Genomic DNA, 5,339 nt, shown 5'->3' with positions numbered 1-5,339 from the left:
TGTGTGTGTATGTGTGTGTGTGTGTGTGTGTGTGAGTGTGTGTTTGACCCTGGAGCCCAGTTTCAGTGGGAGTCCTCCGACCTGACCCCACCCCAGCCAGCAGGACGAACCCAGACACCAGAACACCAGAACACCAGAACACGAGCCCGAAGCTGCTCTGAGGGTCTGAACATCGGATCAGAACCTTTCTGCTGCTTGTTGAGAAATCAGCTTAAAGAAACACTGGAACTGGGTTAAAGTGTGACTCAGGACAACAACAGGCGTCTGTAGCTTTAAAGGCACGTAGCGCACGAGTGTGTGTGTGTGTGTGTGTGTGTGTGTGCGTGCGCTACGTGCAGCTCCACACACACGTTATGTAATGACTGATGCCTGCTCTCCGCCTACAGGCTGCTCTTTGTTACACCCAGAACCAGTACTGCACGTCCTGCACTGTGCTGTACTACACGTAGTACTACTGCCCTGCTGCGCGTACTGCATGTAGTACTACATGTAGTACTACTGCAACACACTGCTGGAAGCTGCAGAAACACCAGAGTTGTACTAACAGAAGATAAAAACCTTCAAACTGCTCAGAATAGATTCATTTACTGATAGTTTAAATATGAAACATGCAGCACAAACACTGCACCTCTGTATGAGTACTGCAGTACTGTGTCAGAGTACTGCAGTATAACCTGAGTACTGCTGCTCAGAGAACCTCAGCAGCTCCACAACACAAGTCCGTAAACAACAGACCTCAGTGGGGTGTGTTCCTGCTCAGCGCAGCGCAGCCAATCAGCGGCCAGCTCCTCCCCACGTGGTCCTCTTGTTTACTACGAGGCTGAGAGCCGCGGCGGGGGCTGCTGGGAAATCCCGGAGCGGCTCGGGACCAGGAGTCTCCATCGTGTTGGATCTGAATATTAAAGTCATTAAAACCAAACGAGGCAGAAACATGAAACCCTCCAACCAGCAGCTACTGCGCATGCTCAGTGAGTGACGTCAGACACACCTGTGAACAGGTGGTCCAGCTGCTGCTAATCTTCAGGTGTGTCACAGTCAGAGGAGAACAGAGCAGCTGGACCTCTGGTTCTGTTCCACCGAGGCAGAACCAGCAGAACCGAACCAGGAGGTGCTGCGGTCCAGACAGGTGAGTTCTGGTTCCTCCTCCTCAGATGGGACCGTTTGTTCAACATGTTCAGTGTTTCTGTGTCGATAAACAACAACAACAAGTCACAGGTTTGACGTTTAGCTTGTCGTTGGTTCTGGTGTTCATCCCGGTTCTGCTGCTGAGCTGTCGGCACCTCATTCATTTGTTAAAGTGCACCTCAAAGCTTTACCTAAGTACTCGAGTAAATGTACTCAGTTACTGTGACCACTGATCATGAGATGAAAACAGAGAGATCAGGTCAACGCAACATGAAAGATGCAGGTTTTAAAAAGTATTAAAGTGACACGAGTTCGATGCAATAAAATAAAATAAAATAAAATAAAATAAATTAGAATGAAGCTGCAGCTGAACAGACGTCAGGATGGGAACCAATCATCAGACACCACACCCAGCAGGAACGTTCCTGATTGGATCAGAGTGTTTCAGGAGGTCATCAACCAGCTTCACTGTTTCTGGTGCATCAGTCATGAACAGTTTCATTACACGTTGTATCACGACAGTAAAACTCTGGTTCTGGTTCTGAGCAGAGAACAGAACAAACACAAACTAGAGGTGATGAAGTCCAACATGTCAGCTCCTGGATGAACGGCAGCAGACAGAAGAACCGTCTGATGCTTCTGTACTGATGAGTCCAACGAGGAAGCTGCTCAGAGCAACTTTAGGAGCAACTTAAAGCAACTTTAAGAGCAACTTAAAGCAACTTTAGGAGCAACTTAAAGCAACTTCAGGAGCAACTTAAAGCAACTTTAGGAGCAACTTCATGTCGTCTGCCTCCTTGACCTGAAGAAATAAATTTACTAAAGACTTGAATGACAAAAAGCATCAACATTCACACCATCAGCAGCTGTCGGTCTCGTTTTGCTTCACACTGACTCTAACACTCAGGATGAAACCAGAACCTGTGACCCGATCAGATCCCGTCCTTACAGTCAGACATATGAACACACCGGCTCTAGCGGTTCTGTTCTGATTCTCTGGTCTGTGGCGGAGCAGCAGGAAACCCTCCGGTCCTGATCCGGTCCTGATCCGGTCCAGGTCTTGCGGCTCTCTGGTTCTGCTGCTGAGCTGCAGCACTGTTCGGTCTCATTGAGCTTCGGAGCTTCATTCTTCTTCTCGGTGGACCTTCAGAGCGCAGGTTGGTGGCAGCTGCTCCTTCTCTCCTCGTCCTGCTCCAGACGTGGAGCTCCTCTGGCCTCCTCTGGCCTCCTCTGGCCTCCTCTGGGCTCCTGCTGATGGAGGAGGTCTGCTGGACAGAAAACAGGCTGACGTCACTTCAGAGTCCAGAACCCTGAAGTTCTGCTGCTTCTGGTGTTCGAGCAGCAGAACCGTGAGCTCCGTGTTGCTCAGACTCAGGAGCAGTTGGTGGATTAAACTCGGTTCGGTTCTTCTGACTCTGTGAACTTTGAGCTGGACTTTGCGGTTCTGTTGTTGTTCATTCAGGACTTATTGTGGAGGCAGCGGAGGGACGTGATTGGCTGAGAGCTGCGCGCAGACGGGGGTGTGTTTGGACGCACAGGTCTGGTTTGTTCTGATCTGGTCAGTGACAGCGGCTGGTTCTGAGGAGGTTCTATCGGTGTGTTGGTGCTCGGTTCATATTTAAGTTGTTGTTGTCAGAAAGGTTTTGTTTTGGTTTGTTCAGCTCCACGAGCTGTGACTGTGGATCACATGTTTGACTTTGTTCTAAATTTGTGCTTCAAAGTAGAATAAAGAAAGAAAATCCAGAAGTTCATCAGAGACGGAACCAGAAGCTGCTGCAGCAGCAACAAGCTGTTTGAGCTTCTGACATGAAGGACGAGCTGAACGTTGAACACCTTGATCTCAGCGGGATTTACACTATTACACTTATTTTATTTTATTCTGTACTCATTGTTGCACCGACCCACCAGAACCAGTTCCTCGTATGATGTGAACTCTACCTGGTGACAAATCTGATTCTGATTTAGGTGTTTTATTCCAGGAGAGACTCTAAAACAGAAAACATTCATAATCAAGACACTAAAAACCATCAAAACTATCATATTAAATGTCAGATAATGAAGCTGTAGAACCTCCATTGGTGCCATTTGGTCCATTTCAGACCTGAAACAGGAGAAGCTGCAGGACCGGGTGTCCAGCAGAAGAACCTGAGGGATGGTCACGTGATTCAGCTCCTCAGCAGAGCACCTTCTAACTCATTGTGTTAATTAATGAGACCCTTTGTTCAGCTATAGAGAAGCATGAACTGGACGTGTTCCAGTTTCAACACCCTGCTGCTGAAAAGTCAACACAGCGTTGCATCACTAACTGTCCAAAAGTATGTGGACACCCGAGGGTGGCGTCTGTGTTGGTGTGTTTTCACTTGTTTGCTCAGTTTGAATGGATGCGACTCTTAATGCTGCTGCATGTTGGGATATTTCAGTCGACGGCATCGTTCTGACTGTTTCTGCAGTTTGTATTTGTTTTCATTCTGTTTTAACGTGACGACCGCTGACATACACAAAGACATGAGCAGAGCAGCTGGCGTCCACATACTTGTGACCACATGTCAGGGTTTAATCGTGTGTTTCTACTGTACGTGGTTCTGTTTCAGGCTGGAAACTGGTTTTACTGTGAGTCACTGATTAACAGGAAACCATGAACGGGGGGAGGGGGGGGTCACCATGTTTCATCACGTTGCCACGGTGACAGAGTTTAGTGATCGGCCTGTTACAGCATTAACAGATGTAACGGGATAGAGACGCATTGATTTACAGCTAAACCCATCTGCTGCTTTCATTTTAATCCGCTGCCCAGTTAGTTACTGGTTCCACACACACACACACACACACACACACACACACACACTCTCTCTGACTGTAAATGACACTCAGCCTGTGACTCACTGCGATTTCACTCAGAACTTAATCCACCGCTGAGGTTTTCCCAGCAGAAGATCCTCCAGTCAAAGAACCAGAAACACGTGTAGAGATACTGCAGTACCAGTACCACTACCAGTACCAGTACCAGTACCAGTACCAGTCCTACAGTCTAAATACTGCTGAAGTCCTGCAGCCTTACTGGAGCAGTATGAGGTCTCTGTCTGCTGGAAAGCTTCATCATATTCAGGTTTATTTGCTGTTTAAGGAGGAAATGCTTTTACCTGCTTCATGGACAACCACAGTTCAGTCTGGAGGTTCCCAACATAGGGTTCAGGCCCCTCCACGGGTCAGCAGATAGGTGTGAGGGGTCAGTATGACGCTTCCTTAATCTTTGTTTTGTTGTGAAATCCTGGAAGAAACAGATTTCAGTGAAAAGGAAACGTCTGTCAGAAACTTCTAAATGTGCCCAAGAACCCAAACAGACTCTGTGGTTTTAACTTTAACAATATCCTGTGTTTAGTGGAGTCTTTATCTGACTTTACTGAGGCAGCAGGCAGCTACAAAAGATGAAAATAAAGCTTTTATCTGCACCAGGACTATTTATATTTATAGTAAAATCTTACAACACATTGATTAACAACTGAATGCATTAGATCAAGTATATGCATTAAAGGCAGCAAAACAACGACAACATGGCACCTGCTAAGTTCTGCTAAGCTAGCCCCATTAGCAAGAGGAAAAAGTCAATATGTAAGCTTAGCCTTAGTTTCAGCTAAGGATAGGTTCAGCTGTGTGGTTAGCATTTGTGTATTTAGCTTCTTTATGTGACATTAGCTGTGTGGTTAGCTTCTGTTTTAGCTTTTAGCTGTGTGGTTAGCTTCTGTTTTAGCTTTTAGCTGTGTAGTTAGCTTCTTTTTTAGCTTTTAGCTGTGTAGTTAGCTTTTTTTCGGACTTTAGCTGTGTCGTTAGCTTCCTTTGTAGACTTTAGCCGTGTAGTTAGCTTCTTTATGTGACGTTAGCTGTGTAGTTAGCTTCTATTTATTATTTTGAGTGATTTTACTGATGAACTGATCGATATCTTTGATGGCGGTTTTACGACCTGATCAGGTTTTTGTTTTAACTGAGACGCGGTGTTTCACGCAGACATGTTACCAAAGACTCGTCTGGGGAAGCGTTCTCCTCTGGGGGCGCTGGTGAGCTCCACCTGTCCGGCAGCGGGTCACTCACACCTGGAGACAGGTGAGACCGACGTCACCATGGCAACAGGACAACAAGCCGTCAACAGAGCCAAAGGGCATCTTGGACTGAAGGTGAGAAGAACCACACCAGGTGTTCTCATGTACCTGTCCAGCAGG

The sequence above is a fragment of the Stegastes partitus genome, unplaced genomic scaffold, assembly GCF_000690725.1.
Source record: "Stegastes partitus isolate 25-593 unplaced genomic scaffold, Stegastes_partitus-1.0.2 Scaffold540, whole genome shotgun sequence".
Classification (NCBI taxonomy): Eukaryota; Metazoa; Chordata; class Actinopteri; family Pomacentridae; genus Stegastes; species Stegastes partitus.
This window is presented reverse-complemented; position numbering follows the sequence as displayed.